This window comes from Pan paniscus, chromosome 7 (genome assembly GCF_029289425.2).
Source record: "Pan paniscus chromosome 7, NHGRI_mPanPan1-v2.0_pri, whole genome shotgun sequence".
Taxonomy (NCBI): Eukaryota; Metazoa; Chordata; class Mammalia; order Primates; family Hominidae; genus Pan; species Pan paniscus.
The window spans coordinates 23112774-23135634 of record NC_073256.2 but is presented as its reverse complement, the minus strand read 5'-3'; the positions used below and the strand labels follow the sequence as shown (position 1 = coordinate 23135634).

The 22861-nt window shown below is 39.1% G+C and overlaps 2 pseudogenes; one reads left to right on the top strand and one right to left on the bottom strand.

Annotated features, from left to right (window-relative positions):
* Positions 1–2373: 2373 nt before the first annotated feature.
* Positions 2374–7622, bottom strand: LOC129398562 (beta-defensin 108B-like; annotated as a pseudogene).
* A 10029-nt stretch (positions 7623–17651) lies between these two features.
* On the top strand, positions 17652–22770 carry LOC129398556 (zinc finger protein 705A-like; annotated as a pseudogene).
* The last annotated feature ends 91 nt before the right edge of the window (positions 22771–22861 follow it).

Here is a 22861-nt window from a genome sequence, read left to right as displayed (position 1 = left end):
GAGAGGCATGTGTAGCATCAGCAATTGCAGTAGTCATAGCAGGTCAACTCTTGCGACCCCAGATGGCATGTGCAGACACCAACAGTCGTGGCAACATGATGGACAGAGTAGTCCTCAGGCTTTCACCTTGTGCAAATATGTGGGCACTGGTGGCAGCGGTGATGGCAGGCTGGGAAGTCCTATCCTTAGGCTCTCAGGAGACACACAGGTACTTGATGGTGATAGACATGGTGGATTAATCCCCAGGCTCCCAGACAATGTGCACAGGCACCACCAGGCTGGGTGGGCTCATACTCAGGTCACAAGAAGGCATGCACAGGTGCCAATGACAGAGAGCAGTGTGGGTTGATCCCCAGCCTCCTGGACAACGAGCTTGGGTAGTGGTAGCGACAGCAATGGGTGGGATGGGCCTGTGCTCTGGCCCTGGAATAGTGCCCAGGAAGGCGAGTCCCCAGGTTCCCTGAGGATGCCTGCAGGTGTGCAGTGGCCCTGCTCCTGGGGGTCAGGATTGCTGTCAGTATCAGTGGTCCTGGGAAGGTGACTCTCCACTTGTGAAGAGTGGCTGCTTCAGCTCCCTTTGTTCTGGGGGCAGCCTCTCTAGTGAATGGCACTGCCAGTTCCCTGGAGTGTAGGACACTGTGTAGGCTAGAGTGATGGGGACCAAGCTACACTGGTGAGTTCAGCTGGTATTGTGACTCTGCAGGCCTCTGGATGGACATGAGGGAATGTCACTGGGGGTCCAGAAATGTGGAGATGCAGAGGCTGTTGGGCCCCAGGGAAGGATGTAGTCTGATGGGGGCTGGGCTCTCAAAATGGCACTGTGCCACAGCTGCCTGTGTCTGTGGGTGGGTGCAAACGATCCAGTGCCAACTCCTTCTCTGGGACAATGACCATCACATAGACTCCAGGCAGCTCCCTATAGTAGTCTCAGGGCCTGCGAGGGCTGAGAAACTGTCCCTTGGCTAGGATTGCAGTGTCCACAGTGGGAATATGGACCACTGGAGCTGTCTTTTTTACCTTTTCACCACACTGGAGAGCCTGTCCTGGCTTTAAGCTGATTCTGGCTGGGCTGCTGCTTCATTTTCCTTTCCTTCCATACCTCAGAGATTCCTTGTTACTTTGCTGCTGAATTCTAGTGCCCTCTTTCATGCCCTCTTCAAGGTATGATTATCTACTTGCTGTTTTGGTCTTTCTTTGGGAGGACACAGTGCCTGGTACCTCTAGTCAGCCATCTTGAAGGCCACCTCCTAGCAATGAGAGGATAATATTCTATGTGACGGCTTTAACATACGTGTCCAAACTGCTTCTTTTCTAGGGAAGCACTTACTCTAAGAAATAAATGTTATATAGTGCAAAAATATATTAAAGGGTCAGTTGGTGATGTAGTTTCAAGAGTGGCACTGAGGAAAACTTGGCACTTCCACAGGATTGAGTTGGTTGGAATATATCTCAATCTCTGAGATTTTGAACCCAATGTTTTGAACTTTTTGAGATTTCAAGTAGCCCATGTGACATAACTTAACATTCTTTCTTGGCCAAATCAGGCATAGTGAAAAATAAAATCCAGCTAATATACTTTGAAATATCTTGATTCTATACTCTTTCAGTAACCAAGGGGAGGCCCCCCATTACTTTACACAAAAAAGAAAAGTCTATGAATGAGAATCTCTTCACACAAAGCCACTAAAATTGTGTCTAAAAGGAGCAAAATGGTGACAGGTGGTAAAAGCACTCAGTGGCTGTTGTAGGCAGAATAATGTCCCCTCTGTCTCCCACCAAAGCTATCCACATTCTAACTCCTGGGTCCTGTGAATGTGCCACCTTGTAAGGCAAAGGGGAATTGAGGTTTCATGTGAAATTAAGGCTGTTAATCAGCTGACCTTAAAATAGGGAGATTATCTTAGATTATCCAGGTGGGCCCAATGTAATCATGAGTCCTAAAAAATGGAAGAGTGGGGAGAAGATGAATTCAGAATGATGGAATGTGAGGACTCAACGCTCCTTTGCTGGCTTTGAAAATGGATGGAGGAAGCTATGGTGCCCAGGAATAGCCTGCCATTGCTGGGATAAAGGTGCAGGAAGAAAACTGCAGAGCTTCCAGAAGAAAGCTCAGCCCTGCTGACACCTTGATGTTGGCCCACTGAGATCCAACTGAAACCTGCAGCCTATAGAGCTGTCAGATAATGCATTTGTGTTGCTTTAAGCCACTAAGTTTGTTGTAATTTGTGATAGCAGCCGTAGGAAGCCCATGCAGTGTTTTAAAAGATGGAAGAAAATGCTGAATGATTATTCCCAGAGAAAGGTGGTAACTAAAGGAATTCCCTGAATCTTGGCCAGGCATACATGTACAGACCCAGGGAATTGCTTTTGAAAAGAGTGCTGAACAAATTGCCTTTAATCTGAGTGCACCTCTTTTTATAATTTAGATTTCTGGTGAAGTCTGGCTGACGTGATTGTGCATTTTTCCCATGTGCTGCACCTTTATCAGGGAGAGACAGACCCCTGCAAGGCTGCATGGAATAGGATGGTGCATTTTCCCAGTAAAAAAGGGGAGTGGTCTTCCCACACGCAGGGTGAAGGGTTACAGTGCGAAACAAAAGCAATAGGTATGGTTGAAAGTTCCCCCACCCTGCTGTAGGTCATTTTCAACTAAGAGGTCATCCAGATGGGATAGAAGGATACTGGAAACCAAACAGTAATCAAGTCATAACATGTAATATAAACTTATTTTTTTCTTTCTTTCTTTTTTTTTTTTTTTGAGACAGTGTCTTGCTCTGTCGCCCAGGCTGGAGTGCAGTGTCGGGATCTTGGCTCACTGCAGCCTCCACCTCATGGGTTCAAGAGATTCTGCTTCAGCCTCCTGAGTAGCTGGGATTACAGGTGCCCGCCACCATGCCTGGCTAAATTTTTGTATTTTTAAAAGAGACAGGGTTTCACCATGTTGGCCAGAATGGTCTTGATCTCCTGACCTCATGATCCACCCACCTTGGCCTTCCAAAGTGCTAGGATTGCAGGCATGAGTCACCGCACCCAGCCAGTAATATAAACTTTTAAAAGAGGTTTTGTGCTGGTTGGTTTTGGTTTATTCTTTTTTGAGGATTCAGTAAAAATCCCTGTGAGGAAAACGGAGAGAGGGAAAGGGAGACAGGGAGACAGGGAGAGGGAGAGAGAAAAAAGAGAACCTAAAACCTCCAGAAAACAACAGGCTTCAGTCCTTTTTGGGTGTAGTGCTCTCAATTCTTGGTTGATGCCCCAGAGGCAGACAGCAGGGTCAGCTATTTAAACATCTCCTAACATGGATTTCTGTTTCGAGGCAAAAGTCCCGACAGGAGCCATTTGGACGTTCACAGATCTCCTTGAATTTGCCCCTGGCTACATGCAGAAGAGGGTTATTGTAACCATTCATCAGTCTTTCTTTACTTTGTATTGAATTACATGGATGTAGGGGGCAGTGCCTGAAAATAATCTCGTGCGGATTTGCGTGTGTGTGTGTGTGTGTGTGTGTGTGTGTGTTATTTGATTTCTTAAACACTTAAAAATCTGCTGTCACACAAAAATTTGGATTTTTTGGTGTTCTTGAAAAATCTGAGAATATTGGGTGCACCTACATGACAAAAGGCTGGAGGTGAGTAGCCCGCTCCCCTTTACAAGTTCTAGAGCATGCAAGTTTCAGTTTATTTCTCCCTTATTATCTTCTAACACTGATGGGATATTTCAGCCTTTTAAAAAAATTTATTGTCTTCTACTATGGATTTTCCTGGAGTGAAAGAGAAGAAAATCTCTTTTGGCTTATCTCTTTTTATTTCTACACACACACACACACACACACACACTCTATATGATAAATTATAATAGATGTATCTTTCATAAGTAGAACTGAAATATAGACCTAAAAGATAATATACTTTAATTGTTAGAGAGGATATTTTTCCTGTGGAAGGGAACAATATTCCTATGTGTTTAATACACAAATATATCTGTGCCAGTACTTGGTACACCCTGAGACTTCACTCACTACTTATATCTCTGGCACTGGTCTTTGAGGTTGCAATTTTTCTCTAGAAACCATGGCATATATTAAGAGTGAAACATTCAAGGCCTTCTTAAAGGCTCAAAAACTATACTTGTTGAAAACATTGAATAGTATTTCATTTATGTCCGAAGATATCACTGCTCTGGGAATAGGCTGCACACACTGAGGTATTTAGTTTGAAAAGTGTTTTAATTCTGAGCAGTCTTTGTATGTAACACAGAGCACCTTTTCCATGACAACTTCTTGGCAATAAGGGAGGTATAAAAACCAGCCCTTTTTTTTTTCTATTCTGGAACACAAAAGCCAATTCTAGAATAGCTTTCAATCAGTACAGCAATTTTTATAAACATTCAATAAATGCCTATTTAATTGAACTGAAATCCAAATGTATTAGATTCCATTTAACTTTTCAATGGTCACAAAGCAGTTAGTGGATTGATGTGAAGACCAAATATATGTAATATCATATTTATATCTGTAATGCAAATTGGGAAATAAAGGTCATGCTTTTCTGAAGACAATGGTAATTGTAAATGTTGACCACTTGGTAGAAACAAGCTGAAATCTGAGTTTTTTGATCCCTGAGCTTTCCATCTCTTCCTTTTATCTGTAAGTAGTCAGCTACTACGTATAGTAGTACCCAAGCCCACTGGCTTTCTGCTAAAATTGGCCCTTTGCAGCTGGAAGAGTCATAAGAGATTAGTATAGTGTAGAGGGTGAACCACTGACCTGTCTTGTGATATGTGATAAATCACTCTTGAACATCCCTCTGTGGTAGTACTTCTTGCCTTCTACTACGGGTGGTGTTTTCCCATCTGACCTCAATTCTTGATAATGAATTTCTTGAGGGCAGGAATCATATCTTATGCTCCTCTGTATGTATATTCCAGAATCTGATTAAAGTCTTGGCTTATAATAGCTATTCAGTAAATGATTGTGGAATAATTGATTAAAATACAGCTATTTTCTAACTTGCAATGTGTTTGTGCGGAAATTTGTTGTTACTCTGAGTTCACAGGTCTTTGAATCATGTGTACTATTTTACTATACCTGAGTCTATTGAGCATTACATTTTCAAACCACTTTTCGAGAAACTTAATACAGAACTACCATTTGACCCAGTAATCTCACTACTGGGTGTATATCCAAAGGAAAATAAATCAGTCTTGTAAAAAGACCTAAATTTGTATGTTCATCACAGTGGTATTCACAGTAGCAAAGATATGGAATCAAACTAGGTGTTCATCAACAGTGGATTGAATAAAGAAAATCTATTACATATATGTCATGGAATACTATGCAGCCATAAAAAGAACAAAATTGTGTCCTTTTCAGTAGCATGGATGCAGCTGGAGGACTTTATTCTAAGCAAATTAGCTCAGGAACAGGAAGCCAAATACCACATATTCTCAGTTATAAGTGGGAGCTGAGCAATGAGTGCATATGGACATAAAAATGGGAACAAGAGAGATTGGGTCTTACCAGGAGGGGAGGGAGAGGGAGTAGTCTGAATAGCTACCCTTTGGGTACACCCTACCTGCATGACAGAGTTATTCATACCCCAAACCTCAATATCACACAATATACCCATGTAACAAATCTGCACATGCACTCCCTGAATCTAAAATAAAGGTTGAAATTATTTTAAAAAATTGAAATTACAAAGGGCTTTTAAAAATTATGGTGTACCATTGTTCAATTGCAAGAATTCAAGTAACATTAAGGATTTTAAAAATCTTTTGTTTTCATTTGTTCTTTGCTTGTAAACCCTGTGTATTGCATATTGTGGACACTATGTCTTTTCCAGCTATTTGCTTTAGGAACAAAAGCTAGAGTTACAATGAACATCATAGGCTGTCTTGTCTAGTCACTTACCTTAAAGATGAGGAAATAAGCTGATGGAAAGGAAGAAACATGCTCAAGATCACCCAGTGATCGAGGGAGGCAGATGATAGGGACAACACTAAGGCTTGGTATTCTGAGCCTCATTCCATTTTCCACTCTTGCCCTCTCTCTGTGTCCTCCTCTCCTCTCTAGCCTTCTACAAAAAGTTTGCAGTTCTGCTTCAATGTCTACCTAAGGACATCCAGAGGAGATGCCACCTCTCATTAGGCTGCATTCTTTAGCACCATCCTGTGTTTTCTTCTCCAGTCTTGTTGCATCCCATTTTTGACTGTGAGTCATGCTTCTGCCTGTGCTGTTCTATCCAATTAGTTGCTTCTATTTTGATTGAGTGACAGTGAAAACAAACAAAAAAATTGTTTATCCAAATTTGGAATTTTTAAACCTTGATTAAAAGCATTGATTTCTTGGGGTTATATATGTAAGACACATATTTTAAAATATTTTTAACTGATTAAAAAATCAAACCCATGTATTTAGCCAGGATGACTATTTAACAAGTACTAGTGAGACAGAACTTCAGTAATGCCACAAGGGTAATAATCTTATAAGTCAGTCCCCGATGTTGTGTGCTACCAAGTTAATATAATTGGATATGGTATCTCCTTTTTTCAGCCTTTAGGAAGTCACAGAGAGGAACAGCACAACAGAACTCCAGAGTGGGATGTATAGGGAAAGCCAGGATACTAAAATAAAGCATTGACGCTGACATTTACCCCACCGTTGGGAAAGGCATTTCGGTTTCCAGGGCCTTAATTTTTTTCTCTATAAAACAGCAGAAATAGAGGCAATAAGTTGCTTATTCATCCTTGAATACACATGTTCAGGAGTTCCAGAAAATTTTTGGATCTACTTTTGGTGTCTGGTAATCACCTTGGGCCAATCCAAGAAGTCCTATACACACTTCTCCAAAGCATGTCTGTGCAAGGGGCCTTATACCTGTGATTAATGTTCACATGCTGAATGCAGTAGGCTATGCTCTGGTGTGGGGTCATCCCTGGTTCCTGTGTTTAAATTCTACATTACAAGACTAGATGCTGAGAAGGAAGAGGGACAGCCAGGGATGGAGATGGAGCCTTAAGGGTAAAAGTCAAGCCCCAGGGACCAACAGTATTGGGGAGCAATAGGTTAAAGATTTCTTAGATTATAATAATATTTTCAAAGAGACTTCTTCCACCAATCCCTTCTGTCTGAGCCAACCACAGCTTTGGCATAGCTCTTATGCCAGTTCTTAGGATAACTAACTTTTGCCGAAAGAAACTAGAGGAGCTTTGGAGACCAAGATTTAGTAGAATAATGCCTGATTTTTAATTTTTGAGGCTAGTAAACTTGCCTAATTTGGAGATGGAATAAGAGGGTTTCAAAGACTTGAAACACCATTGACTTCATTTAACTGAGTTGCTATGGAGAATTAACGAATTTGATGGCTGCAGGCCTCTCAGCCAATGAGTCTTCCAGATTTCCTATTAGGCCCCCTTTTCTGGTCATAGGTGATGGTGATTTCTCTTTGAGTCTTGAATCCCTGTAAGGTGTTACGCACTCTACTCTTACCAAGTTTATTTTGTTACCTGGTAGAACTTGGCTCATAAAGAAGAAAATGGTGAAGAGGAGGACAGCAATCCTCATGGCTGAAGAAAGAAGAAAGTTTGGCTTCATTTCCACGAGGCAGAGAAAACTTCCGTCTGTGGCTCTCTAGCACCAGTGGAATGTCTCTGTTTGGGTAATAAGAGTCTTTCTGTACCTCCTTAGGCATATTCATAGATAGAGGTGTTCTATGCATGCAAAATTGCTTTTATGGGAAGACTGAGAGTCCTTTTTTTATTGGACAGCCAGTTCATTAGAATGATGTGGGTGCACAGTTTTGGCCAGAAAACCTTGTTAAATGGGGACATAAGCTACAAACATTTTGGCAAAAGATGAAAGTTTATGAACAAACAACCATTTATATTGTTACAATAAATTAGACTGTGTTGAGAAATCAGTTGGTTTCATTAATGACCAGACATTTTTTAGTGAACACTTCCCAGACTTTACTAGCCCTAAGAATTAATCACCCCACTTGCTCCTGGTCTGAAACTCCAAAGTGCTTTGTCTATGTTACAGTACTTACTGCCTTGTATGTTAGATTAGTGAATGTATATTTGCCTCATCCACTAATGTATGAGCTTCTTGCTTGCTGGGACAAGGCTATATTCCTCAGAACTGAGGAGGGAGTTGAATCATGTGGCTATTTATTCTCAAATCCTCTTCACCAAGTGGAACAAAACAACAGCGAAAGACCACCGCGCATGGAAGCAGGAGGTCTGGATTTGGATTCTAGATCTCTAGATCTATTACTAACTGGAGGTATGGATGTAGTCAGGAAAATTGTCTTCCTTAGGTGCTTCCTTGATAGCACCTATAAAGGTCGAGATCTGTTGGATCTAGATCAGGGGATTCTCAATCATTACTATGCAGAAAATCAACTGGGAGAGTTCCTTTGCAATACAGATGCTTAGTTCCATCTCATGATACTTTTTTTTTTTTAAATTGGTCAAGTATTTTTCATTAAATAATGTAAACTTTCTTAGTCTACATCTAATAAAACTCCCACCAGCATACAAATACATTGAATGATATTAGCAGCAGAATCTTTAAATAAAGTAACCATACACAACTATTAGGCCACTTTTTTTCATTGCTTAGTATTTCATGCTATTTGTCATCATTGTCATCATAATCAGCCTCATCCTACATTGTTGAACACCCATCATGGACCATATGGCATAAACATTTTTCCTACTCATAAAGGAGCATATGTTCTCTATATGTATATAAAATTAATGTCTGAACAAAGTGGCTTAAACAAGGCAGAAGTTTGTTTCTCCCTCACTTAAATCTATAGTTCTACCTACCATGGCTAGTACAGATACCTGCCAAATTCATTAGGGACACAGGCCCCTTCCAGCTCTCTGTTCTGCTATACTTTAGAAGAGGCTCTAGTTTGGCTGCTAAATCCCCACCTATCATTTTTGAATTCCAGGCAGCAGGAAGGAAGAAAGCCAAGAGAGAAAAACAAGGAACATCTACCCCTCCTTTTAAATTTTTTAAGCAACCCCCTCTTGTTTTTTTTTAACAGACTTTGTTGAGCTATGATTACATTTAAAAAGCTGTACATATTTAAGGTGTACATCTCAGTGAGCTCGGGGATAAGTATACACCATGAACACATCACTACCATCAAGATTATAAACATATCCTTCACCTCCCTAAGTCCCCCCCCTTTATTATTATTATTTTTTTTTTGGTAAGAAATTTTGGTAAGAATACAAAATCTACCCTTTTAGCACATTTTAAGTATGTAATACAGTATTCTTAGCTGTAAGCACTATGCTGTAAACGAGACCTCCAGAACTTACTTATGCGGTATATCTGAAACTTTGTACTCTAACCACATCTACCCATTTCCCCAGCACCACGGCCCCTGGCAACCACCATTCTACTCTCTGCTTTTGTGAGTTTGTCTATTTTAGATTTCAAATACAAGTGAAATCATATAGTAATTGTCATTCTGTGGTTGGCCTATTTCATATAACGTCATGCCCTCAAAGTCCATCCATGTTGTCACAAATGACAGGGTTTCATTATTATGTAACACTGAATAATATTCCATTGCATATATGTATTAGCCATTTATCCTGATACTCTCCCTCCACCTGCCTTCCAACAGGCCCCAGTGTGAGTTGTTCCCCTCCTAATATCCATGTGTTCTCACCGTTCTGCTCCCACTTGTAAGTGAGAATGTGCAGTGTTTGGTTTTCTGTTCCTAGGTTAGTTTGCTGAGGATGATGGCTTTCAGCTCCATTCATGTTCCTGCAAAGAACATGATCTCATTCCTTTTTATGGCTGCATAGTATTCCATGGTGTATATGTACCACATTTTCTTTATCCAGTCTGTCACTGATGGACATTTGGGTTGATTCCATGTCTTTGCTATTGTGAATAGTGCTGCAATGAACATATGTGTGCAAGTATCTTTATAATAGAATGATTTATATTCCTTTGGGTATATACCCAGTAATGGGACTGCTGGGTCAAGTGGTATTTCTGGTTGTAGGTCTTTGAGGAATCACCATACTGTCTTCCACAATAGTTGAACTAATTTACATTCCCACCAACAGTGTAAGTGTTCTTATATCTCAACAGCCTCATCAGCAGGTAGTTTTCTTTTAAAAAATTTTTGAGAAACCTTCATACTATTATCTGAAATGGACATAGTAATTTCTATTTCCACCACAAGTATACAAGGGTTATCTTTTCTCCACATCCTCACTAATACTTGTTATACATCTTTTTGATAATAGCTATTCTAAGAGGTATCAGATGATATTTCATGGTGGTTTTTATTTGCATCCCCCTGATGATTAGAGATGGTAAGAATTTTTTCATATATTTGTTGGCCATTTGTATCTGTTCTTCTGGGAAATGTCTATTCAGATCTTTGCCCTTTTTTTTTTTTTTGAGATGGAGTCTCGCTCTGTCACCCAGGCTGGAGTGCAGTGGCATGATCTCGGGTCACTACAAGCTCCACCTCCCAGGTTCACACCATTCTCCTGCCTCAGTCTCCCAAGTAGCTGGGACTACAGGCACCCGCCACCATGCCCTGCTAATTTCTTGTAATTTTTTTTTTTTTTTTTTTTTTTTTTTTTTTAGTGGAGACAGGGTTTCACCACGTTAGCCAGATTTTTGCCCATTTAAAAAAAAAATCAACTTTTATTTTAGATTCAGGGTATGCATGTGCAGGTTTTTACATTGGCACATTGTGTGATGCTGAGGCTTGGAGTATGGATGATCTTGTAACCCAGATAGAAAACATAATACCCAATAGACAGTTTTTAAGGCCTTTGTCCCCACCTTCCCTTCCCCCTCTAGTAGTCCCCAGTATCTGTTGTTCCAATCTTTACATCCATGTGTAACCAATGCTTTGTTCTCACTTATAACTAAGAACATATGGTATTTGGTTTTCTCTTCCTGCATAATTTTAGAATAATGGCCTCCAGCTGCATCCATGTTGGTGCAAAGGACATAATTTTTTTATGGTTGTGTAGTATTCCATGGTGTACATATACTGTATTTTCTCTATCCACTCTAACATTGATGGGCATCTAGGTTGATTCCATGTCTTTGCTATTGCAAATAATGCTATAATAAATATATGAGTGCACACTTCTTTATGGTAGAACAATTTATTTTCTTTTGGATATAAGGGTCTGTCCTCATGGCTGCTGTCAAGGGTCAGTGTTGAGTGCCTGCAGCTTTTCCAGGCTCAGGGTGCAAGCTGTCAGTGGATCTACCGTTCTAGGGTCTGGAGGATGGTGGCTGTCTTCTCAGAGCTCCAATAGGCAGTGCCCCAGTGTGGACTCTGTGGGGGCTCCAACCCCACATTTTCCATCTGCACTGCTGTAGTAGACATTCACCATGAAGTCTCCATCCCAGCAGCTTCTACTGGACATACAGGCTTTTCCATACATCTTTAGAAATCCAGGCGAAGTCTTCTGATATGGTTTGGCTCTGTGTCCCCGCCCAAATCTCACCTCAAATTGTACTCCCATAATTCCCACATGTTGTGGGGGGACACAGTGGCAATAACTGAATCATGGGGGGCAGTTTCTCCCATGCTGTTCTTGTGGTAGTGAATAAGTCTCACGAGTTCTGATGGTTTGATAAGGGGAAACCAGTTTTGCTTGGCTGTCATTCTCTCACTTGCCTGCTGTGATGTAAGACATGCCTTTTGCCTTCTGCCTCCCCCCAGCCATGTGGAACTGTAAGTCCAATTAAACCTCTTTCTTTTGTAAATTGCCCAGTCTCAGGTATATCTTTATCAGCAGTGCACTCCTGTACTTTGTGCACCTGCAGGTTTAATACCCCATGGAAATTGCCAAGGCTTATGACTTGCACCCTCTAAAGCGCTGGCCCAAATTATGTCTGGGGCCCTTTTAGCCATGGCTGGAGCTGGAGTGGCTGAGACCTAGAATGCTGTGAGCACTGTCCTGTGCTTGCACTGGACCCAGCCCACAAAACGATTCTAACCTCCTAGGCCTCCAGGCCTTTGAGGGGAGGGGCTGCCACCAGCCAAGGTCTCTGAAATGTCTTTGAGGCCCTTTCTTCATTGTCTTCTATTAGCATCTGCTTTCCTTTTAGTTACCCAAATTTCTGCAGCCTGCTTGAATTTCAGACAATACCAGTGGTCTTACAAGTACTACATGACCCCTATAACACTTCCTGACTTCATTTCTGCAATATATTTTATTTTTTTACATCATCATGAACATTGAAACTTTTTATATCTATTCACCTTCCATTTGTTTTCAAGTCCAGTTTACCTCCAAAGAATTTTAGAATATAGAGTCTCCAGAAGATTCTAGTTTGTCTTGTTTCTTGCTGTATCCCTTGACTGCGAATGCTTTCTAGTACATATAATACACTCAAAAGTACTTATGAATAAAAAAAAGGAATTAATCTTCACATTTTTCCTTCAAAATAGACTTAACTCTTTGGTTTCCAACTTTATGTGAGGGTTTTTAGTAGTAATCTTAAAAATCCAATCAAATTGAACAGGGAGTGTCTCCAGAATGAAGTTTTTGATTAGATTCCGTGTCTGTGCAATCGGGACATGTCTCTTGGAATGTAGTGGTGATTAGGTTTATTAATTTTTTATATATATAAGGGGAAGCCAATCAGAGGATGCATTTTCCCAGAGAAGGAGCATCTGAAGAGTTTAAGACCTTGGGGAAAGAGAGTCTTGCTGCTTGCTTGTGGGACTTGCCTTGGAAGGTAGATAAGTTCACTGCATCTTCCAACTTTTTATTTTTGGTGAGTTCTCCAAGCACTGAGATGTGAACTGGCCTCATTCCCTTACAATGATACTGTTACCAGTAGAAGAGATTCCAGTTACTGGCAGCATATCTGCATGGGTCCATAAGCAGCTTCAGTCCTTGCCTCCTCAGAAGAAAGAATTCGACTGAAGGGCATACAGCAGAAAAAGAGACTGAGCGGTAAGTTTCAGAGTAGGAGTGGAAGTTTATTTAAAAAGGCTTTAGAACAGGAAGGAGAGGAAAATTCTCTTGGAAGAGACCCGAGAAGATGCCTGAAGGTCCAAGAAAGAAAAGAGAAGAGTCTTTAACCTTGATCCTGCGATGGGTTTGCCTCTTTTCCATGATTCTTCCTTTAGGGAGAGTTTCCGGCATGCACAGTGCTTTCCTTACCCTTTGAAACTGAGCATGCACGGTGTGTTTAGGGAGTTATATGCATGTCCATCTGAAGCTTTCTTTCCTTTTCCGGTGGAGTGTGCCCCCAGAAGATTATGCTTTGCCATTTTTGTCTCTTAACATGCATGCCCAAGAAGTTGCTTCTTCCTGGGGTCTGCATTTAATTAACATTTTTGATGTTAACAGGTGTAGACCATCAGGAAATGGCCTCTCTCTGGTGCTGCCTAATTATCATTTTTAGAGAGGCAATGTGATAATTGACAGGCCATCACCTGACATTTCTAGTGGGTAGGGGAAGAGTCCTCTCCTGTCCTGCTCATGCTCTTCTACCTGTAGCAAGACAAGCCTTGTATATCATTAGACATTTGCCCCATCAAGGCAGCATCTCATTATTACATTTTATTGTGTGAATTGTTACTTCACATTCTCAGATTCTGTGTTCACTATTTGTGTGCCTTTTCCATTTTTGTTTTGGCCATATCTCATTATTTTAACTGCCTCCTCCAAGATTCTAGATCTGTATTGACCAATATAGTAACTACTAGGCACATGTGACTATAAACTGTAAATTAATTATAATTAAATGGACAATGCAGATATAGAGAATTTTTTTCATCACAGAAAATCATGTTGGGCATGTTGGCTACCACTTATTTTTAAATTCTATTTGTGTGGTTTATAGTTAAATTATATTCTGCTTCTCTATATTCATTTCCTTTCACAGATTTTCTCAAGCAATTTTTAAATTTCATTCATTTACCTTATTGAGGTAAGTACTTAGATTACTTTTTTAAAATAATGCACAGCAAATAATTTTTCCATCGATATTGTTTTAGCTTTATTGTGTTGGTACTTTTACGTACTATATTCAGGTATTATTATTTTTCATAACGTACTTTAAAAATTGTGCCAAATTTATTTAAAATAGATTTATCCCTTGATTTTCAGATGTTAGATTCTGTCTTCCATTGCTGTATTTTAATTTAATTTAATTTTATTGTATGTAAATATGTTGCATATTCCTTTTTTTAAAATGTGAGATATTTCCTCTCTCCTGTTACACAAACTTTGTATGCAGTGTTCATTATGCACTTTAAAAATAAATATTTTGTTTCAGGGCATGGTGCTTTCACACATAAAACCTTAGAATAATTTTAAATTCCATTCCACTTTCACCATTCCTGAACTGCTTTGAATATATTGGAGGTTGGAAGCCATGAGAGGCTTGCAATCCTGTCAAGATAATAGGATTTTCCATTTATAGTGTAATCTGACTTGCAATCCCATCAAGATAATAGGATTTTCCATTTATAGTGTAATCTGACATATATTCGTTTTGGTTTCATACTTTAAAAAAATCTATTCTCTTTTACTCTGTGGTGATCTCTGCTTTTCTATTTGTTCATTGCTAGAATGTCAGCTTGCTGTTTCCCTAGCACCTGAGATGTCATTCAACATTGTATAGCACTGGTGTTGAGAATTGAGAGAATCTACTAAATAGTAGGACTTTTCGAGACTGCAGTTCTGAATTAAAAGGAAGGGAAAGGACAGGCAAAACAATATAGACATCAGCTATTTTTACTGAAGATCTGTTGGAGAACATGGTTTTGTTGTCCAGGAACTTGAGACCTAATACCTCATTCCTAATACTTCACTAAGGTGTGTCTAAATAGCCGTGAAAGGGCTAAGAAGTCACAAGTCGGCCTCTTAATTTTTACGGGTGCCCTTAAAATATTAAGGTAATATTGAGGATGCAGAATGGCTCATTCCTCATGACTTTTTAAGAGATCTGGGCTGGGCACGGTGGCTCACGCCTGTAATCCCAACACTTTGAGAGGCGGATACTGGCGGATCACCTGAGGTCAGGAGTTCCAGACCAGCCCGACCAAAATGGAGAAACCCCGTCTCGACTAAAAATACAAAATTAGCTGAGCACGATGGCGCATGCCTGTCATCCCAGCTACTCAGGAGGCTGAGGCTGGAGAATTGCTTGAACCCAGGAGGTGGAGGTTGCGGTGAGCCGAGATCATGCCACTGCACTCCAGCCTGGGCAACAAGAGTGAAACGCTACCAAAAAAAAAAAAAAAAAAAAAGAGAGAGAGAGAGAGAGACATCTGGAGGGAGATACTAAGCTGTGCAGGCTCTCATCTTGAAGTCACCAAATACATAAGTTGTTATTTCTGCTCTGGTGAAAAGTTTGTCAATACATTTTTTTCCATGAATTAATGAAAATTTTAGACTCATAACATAAGTTTTTAAAAGTTTCTCCTAAAGATTGCTTGTGTATGTATGTGTTTTAAAATATATTTAATCTCTACATCTTGAAATAGTTTTTATAGATTCCACACAAGAATCCTTTATGAAATAAGTATGCTTTAACTTTCTTATAATATTTGTCCTTTTTTGTCCCTGGCACGGTCTGTATATGACCAGTTAAATTACTTTTAGTTCATATTTGGGTTATAATTACACACAAATATTCTCTAAAGCCCAAATCTTATTTTGATATTCGAGGAAGAGTTTACTTGGTAATAATATTAAGGGTTACAGCTGGTTACACTGAAGCTTTGTCGGCATTCTCTAATATCTTATTTTTTTTTGAAGGAATATCTGTTCTGCTTGAATTATAGACTACATAATACATGTACTGTCAGGTACATTCATGGAAGGGACAGGCAGATGGAGTCATATGTTACTGGAGTCTTGATGAACAGATGTAGAAAATAGTCCAAGGAATAAGAAAAAAGTTGATATTGAAAAGTGCTTGTTGAAGTCTGTAAATGTGCATTAAATGTGGCAGTAAAAATAGACACAATGATGTTTGGGAACTGGGGTCTAAATGCCGGAGTCCCCAGAATCATAGAGAACCTTGGTTAGGGGAGTAATTTTGTCAAAAAGCAAGAAGAGGCAGTGACAGGCAGAATATAATTAAAAGTATTGCTGGGCCAGTTTCTAATTTTGTAATTTTGTCATATTGTTCAAACCCTGTTGATCATTTATTAAATTGGTAAATAAACTGTAATCAGCCGGGTTATTATGAGGGTTAAATAAGGAAATATATGTACATCTGTAAGCACAATGTCACAATTAATACAAAGTTACCCTTTTTATTTTTCCTGGACTTCATGTACAAATGGGTCAGTAAATTTTTTGTTTATGACACACAATTATCACTTGCACATAAAATATATTTAATTATTTTTATATTTTTAGCAGGGAAATAATACATGCCTGTTTCCCCCTGTCTCAAACACATACATTCATATAAACATATGCACCTATATACCTACATATCTATGTACGAATATATACATGGACATCGGTATTTCTCAGCAAATATGTATCATGATAATCAGAGATATTGCAGCTAACAAAGAGTAATATAAACCATGATTGCAAGAATTTTAGATACCACGTTAGTAAAACATCAGATTGAGCTGCTAAATTTCTCCCACCCCTAAGTCATTTTGTATTTTCTGAGCATCCTAGAGGATTGTGACTGTATACACAGGACAGAAACACCATGACTCAGGGTACTCCTGCTAATTTCCGATGCAGGAGATTTTAAGGGCTAGATTAGCAGGATGGGAGTGTTGACCCTCTAAGTGAAATAAATCCCTCAATTGATTATCCCCATCCTAAAACAGATTTTTTTTTTTTGAGAGAGAGTCTCACTCTGTTGCCCTAGCTGGAGTGCAGTGGTGGGATCTCGGCTCACTGTAATCTCTGCCTCCCGGGTTCAAGAGATTCTCCTGCTTCAGCTTCCTGAGTAGCTGGGATTACAGGCAAGCACCACCATATCCAGTTAATTTTTGTATTTTTAGTAAAGACGGGGTTTCACCATGTTGGCCAGGCTGGTCTCAAACCCTTGACCTCAGGTGATCCACCTGCCTTGGCCTCCCAAAGTGTTGGGATTACAGGCGTGAGCCACCGCACTCGACCCTAAAACAGATTCTTACTTGATTATTTCCACGTTCCAAGGGGAAATACAAAAGTCAGAGTTGAGTGAAAGTAAAAGTGGAGTAAGGCTTCAGAAGGCTGTGGTGGGTGTTGGAGAAACATTGCTAGGGCATAAAGCTAGGATAATAAAATCTGAGAATCCCAGGGTTTATCTATAGGTGGAAATCATATTCCACATGTGGATGGAGTCAGGGATCCCTGTGTTTTAAAATCAGTGAGGGAATTGAATATCTGGGCTTGTGCCAATTAACATACAAAACTCCGTGCTTTTGATGTTCTCATTCAGAAGATATCTGTGTTCCTTCCTGGTTAGCAACCATAGTCATAGGCTTCCTAATTTTGACCACAGGAAAAGAGGAGAGGCCTCTGCATGTTTGTGTCTGTTGGTTAGGCTGTGGTGCAGTTGGTGTCACACTTCAGTGAAAGTCTGGCTTTTCATCACAGGTTGATCTGAAAATTGTGCACAAGACTGGTGTCTCACATGTTCTTTCTCCAACCTCAGCTTTTCTTAGTGCCTAAGGTGTCTGCAAGTGGAAATCCAGAGGAAGACAGAGAGAAACTGAGTTCCTGACAATGCATTCACTAGTGAGTAGGGGATGCCTCTTTCTACTGAAATTATACCCATATTGCTGGCAAATGGACAGTTTTCTCCAATTTGCATGGGTGTTTCAGTTTTATTCTTTTTTTGTTTGTTTTTATGATGTAAAATCCACCCAGCCTGAGTCTTCCAAATGCAGTCAGGAGGCTTTCAGGTATCTGGCCTCCAATTAAGTTTTCTCAGGACTCTAGGTTGGGTATCGTGTGTCAAAGACTCCTAAATTATCAATATAATTTCTAATATTACACTACTTTATTCCAGCCCTCATTAAGACTATTTACAAAAAAAGATATTAGAGGTTTCATTTATATATTTCTTTTTCTTCTATCCATCCTATAATCTCATAGGGAAATAATTGACCCATTAACTGTACTGTTGGCTGAAATAGACTTAGGATTGTGATGAATGCAGGCAACAGAAATGAGTGAAGAGCAGAACATCACAGCCCAACAATGAGTCTGATGTTCTAGCAGCTGAGTTCAATAAATCCAGTGTGATAGGACTTGGGCAAGAGCTGTGCAGTGTTGAGGGAAAAGAAGAGTTTGATAAAATATATTTGAGCTTTTAAAAACTTTGTGAAAGGACAACTAAAGAAGTCATTACTATTCTTATCCCCATTCATTTTACCTTTTGGTAATTAACCTTTTTGCCTTCTGGTAACTGAAAGTAACATATAAGAAATATAATTATTTAATTATGGTTGCACACTCAGAAGAAGGAATATAGTAGATAGAGTACAATTTAGGGTTCTGTGGAAATGCTTTATAAGGGCTGGTTAGAAAAAAAAAAAAACAATGAAGAGGCTTTTTAAATCTTTGAACAAGTGAAGTGAGAAGGTAAATTTAAAAGAGAAACAATGATAACTGATGTTTAGATTGCCGAGAGAAAGTTGAGAACAGGAGGCTTCATATCACAGGAATCATCGGACTAAGATTTCCTCAGTATAGCAGCCTCAGCGGTCTTGTCTTGTGCTGCTACACTGTCTTTAAGCCTTGTCATGAACTCCTGAATAATATAACATTAGAGAGACTATATGTATGAATTGAATCCTATATTCTGCATAAAGCTTGTTCAGTTCTGAAGAATGCTGGAGTCTGGTTCATTACTTTCTAACTTTTTAATGAATAAGGGACCAATGACTTATATTTAATAAATATTTGCTAGATAGGAAACATGTTTTCTATTAGTTCATTAGATTATTCAAAACACATCATAGGTCTTTTAACCATTTGATTGGTAAGAAACCCGTGGTTCATCTAGATAAATAATTTATTTCATCATAGTCATGTTTAAAAAGTAGTAAATCATGGTTATTTGCCTTGTGACAAATCTGTAATTTACTTGAAATTCATGGTAAATTTCATTTTATTTATGAATGTTCAAGTGAAAATTTTATAATCAGTTATGTAGAGGTGATTAACAGATTACTGAAAAATATCTGGGTTATATTATGCCACACCTCATGCGATATTTCTTTATAGTAAACTTTAATGGATTCAGAGTGGGTATATCTCTGTGAGTGAATCTGAAAGGCAGATACCAGCTTAGTACTGAGAATGAACTGGCTGGAACCAAAAACACTGAGTATTCTGAATACCCAGCTCCTAGCTATGTCATCTCAGCCTTCCTCTTCCAGACATTGAAAGGGATTTCTCTGTCTAAACTAAAATGTCTGTGATGTTTTAGGAGAAAGTGACTTTTGAAGATGTAGCTATTGACTTCACCCAGGAAGAGTGGGCCATGATGGACACATCCAAGAGAAAGCTGTACAGAGATGTGATGCTGGAAAATATCAGTCACCTGGTGCCCCTCGGTGAGTCCCTCAACATTCACGTACATATGTAGACACACATTCTCTCATTCATTCAATAAGTGTTAGAACAGCTTCCCCATATCTCACTCTAATCTCTTCTCTGATTCTCTCACAGATCTCATCTGAAAAAAGTTTGAACTCTCTAAATCTATCTGAAATGAATATCTGTCTTTTTATTTTATTTTATTTAGCTTGTCACTCAATTAGAATGTAATCTTGACAAGTATTTCATGGTTTCTTTAGTACTCGGTCTCTAATACTCATAACAGACCTGGGAACTTAATGAATATTTTCAATGTATTAAATTAAATATTTTCTAAATAACTCTTCTGCTTTAGTCTATGCTTAAGCTGAGACCAATTAGTGAAAACAATAGCAATATGTTTTCCATATAGAACACCAATTATTTTTGTAAATAGAATGTTTTTTTTTGTTCTGCGTGAGAATAATAATAAACACAATGTGCAGAGATTTAATTACTCTCTTTCTGAAAAGATTGTGTATTATGCATTGTGTCTTGGAACTTAGGCATGGACTCAGCATTCATAGGTCCTGACTATTTTGAATTTCCTTTTCCTGATGGCCCTTTGGTTTGGATTTATTTTCTAGTCTCACGTTGGGTCAGAAAAATCCTGGGGAGTTTTCTGTGTTCTAGGTCTTGTGGCCTGAGCTGACCTTCACTGTTTTTATTCTTCCTTGATAGCCTGCCTTACACTTGGTGATAATGCACATTTATTGACAGTGAACTCAAAACACATGTATTCTTTCCACTAACAGGGTACCAGATAAGCAAATCCTATATAATTTTGCAGCTGGAGCAAGGAAAAGAGCTGTGGCGGGAAGGAAGAGAATTTCTTCAAGACCAGAATCCAGGTAAGCAACAGGGTCCTGTGCTCTAATAGGAGGAGTTGCTTTGTCAATGAATAATATCAGTTGAATATTAATTAGTGGTTTTATTAAATGAGTGATAATTTCTAAAATGTAGGTTAGGCTACTGGAGCAGAATTCCTTAGATGTTATTATCATTTTGTTCATGTGTCAGATGCTACTCTTGTGTCCTCCTCTTTTTCTTTTCTTTTAATTTTGGGAAAAAGATAATTCATGTACTTGGCTGGGGTTAAACTTTCATATACTGACTCTTTCCCTGATATCCCTGTGAAGACTATCCCTCTATTTACTTGCCTGATATCTCATCACCATTTTAACTCTATTCACATTTTAATTTTAAAAATCTTTTCTAATTTCTGACACTGTACAATCTATTTCTTCTATTCAAGTAGTTTCTTCATTTGACACACTTGCACATCTAAGTGTCAATTTTTGAAAAAAAGTAAATGGGCCTTGGGGCTTTTCAAACAATTTTATTACCATAATACCAATGTAACAATTTATTTTTCAATTATTTCAGACAGGGAAAGTGCCCTTAAGAAAAAACACATGATATCCATGCATCCTATCATCAGAAAAGATGTATCCACCAGTATGACAATGGTAAGTTTTATAGCTGTGTACACCAGTCATCTAAGTTAGAGACATGGTAATGGATTAAGTTAGTAATGAAGCACAATCACCTGAGTGTAATTAGGCTGGCATTAAGTGTTTTCTAAGCAAAGAAAAAAACTGGAGACTTTGAATTTAGTGAATACATTGACCTGTGTTCTAAACCATAACATGAGATCTCTAAAATAGAGCAAGTGCATATACATTGCTCATGCCCAGACATTGAAAGATATTGATATCATCACAATTATGCAATAACTCTACAGTTGAGATGTTACAGAAGAGAACATATCTGTGTCTGCAGGAGATAATGTGTATGCAAATGTCAATCGAGAAAAATGACAAGACAAGTCTCAATCATTTTAGGAGATTTATTTGCCAAAGTTAAGGACATGCATCCAGGGGACAGGTGTATGCCTTTCTCCAAAGATGATTTTGAAGGCTCCAAATTTAAAGGGGAAAGGGTGGGATATTGAGAAGTATACAATTTTCATGTAAAAGGTGAGTAGAAAAAATAGTCATTCATGCATTTTTCTGGCTTAGTGAATCTGGATTTTTTTACATAACATGACATAAACAAATGAGGCAGAGGAATAATGCAGGAAAGCTGCATTTTTACATAAGACAACATAGGCAACATGGGGCAGGGAAACAATCAGATGTGCATTTGTGTCTGGTGAACTGGGGATGACTGCACCTGTAAAGACAAGTTATCAGTTTGCATTGCCATGGTGTAATTTTAACAGCTCATGAGGAATTTCCTTGTGGGCAAAATATGGGGGAGGCTTGTAGCTTTTCATCTTGTAGCCATATTATTTAGGAACCAGAAGGGGGAGGCAGGTTTGTGTGACCCAGTTCCCAGCTTGATTTTTCCCTTTGGTTAAATGAGTTTGGGGTCCCAAAATTTAATTTCCTTTCACACAAGAAACATTGGAAAGATTTCAACAGGGTCTACCACTGAATATTTGGTCTAGGATTCAAAGGTAGTGAAATGAATGTATAGATATATGTGGGTAAACCATTAAGAGCTTTTAATCTTTGTCCCAAAGGAGAACTCTCTCATTCTGGAGGATCCTTTTGAATGTAATGATTCGGGAGAAGATTGCACTGACAGTTCCACAATAACTCAGTGTTTGTTAACTCATAGTGGAAAGAAACCCTATGTCAGCAAACAGTGTGGAAAATCCCTTCGTAATCTTTTGCCCCCTAAACCACATAGACAAATTCATACTAAAGGTAAATCATATCAATGTAATCTATGTGAAAAGGCCTATACTAATTGCTTTCACCTTAGACGGCACAAGATGACTCACACTGGAGAGAGGCCATATGCATGTCATCTATGTGGAAAAGCCTTCACTCAGTGTTATCACCTTAGAAGACATGAGAAAACTCACACGGGAGAGAGGCCATATTCATGTCATCTATGTGGAAAAGCCTTCACTCAGTGTTCTCACCTTAGAAGACATGAGAAAACTCACACGGGAGAGAGGCCATATAAGTGTCATCAATGTGGGAAAGCCTTTATTCAATCCTTTAACCTTCGAAGACATGAGAGAACTCACCTTGGAAAAAATGTTATGAATGTGATAAAAGTGGGAAAGCCTTTAGTGAAAACTCTGGCTTTAGAGGAAACAAAATAATTTACACTGGAGAGAAACCACATGCTTGCCTTCTATGTGGGAAGGCCTTCAGTCTGTCTTCCGACCTTAGATGACATGAGAGAACACGCACTGGAGAAAAGGCGTATGAATGCCATTTATGTGGGTAAGCCTTCAGTCAATGTACTAATCTTAAATAGCATCAGA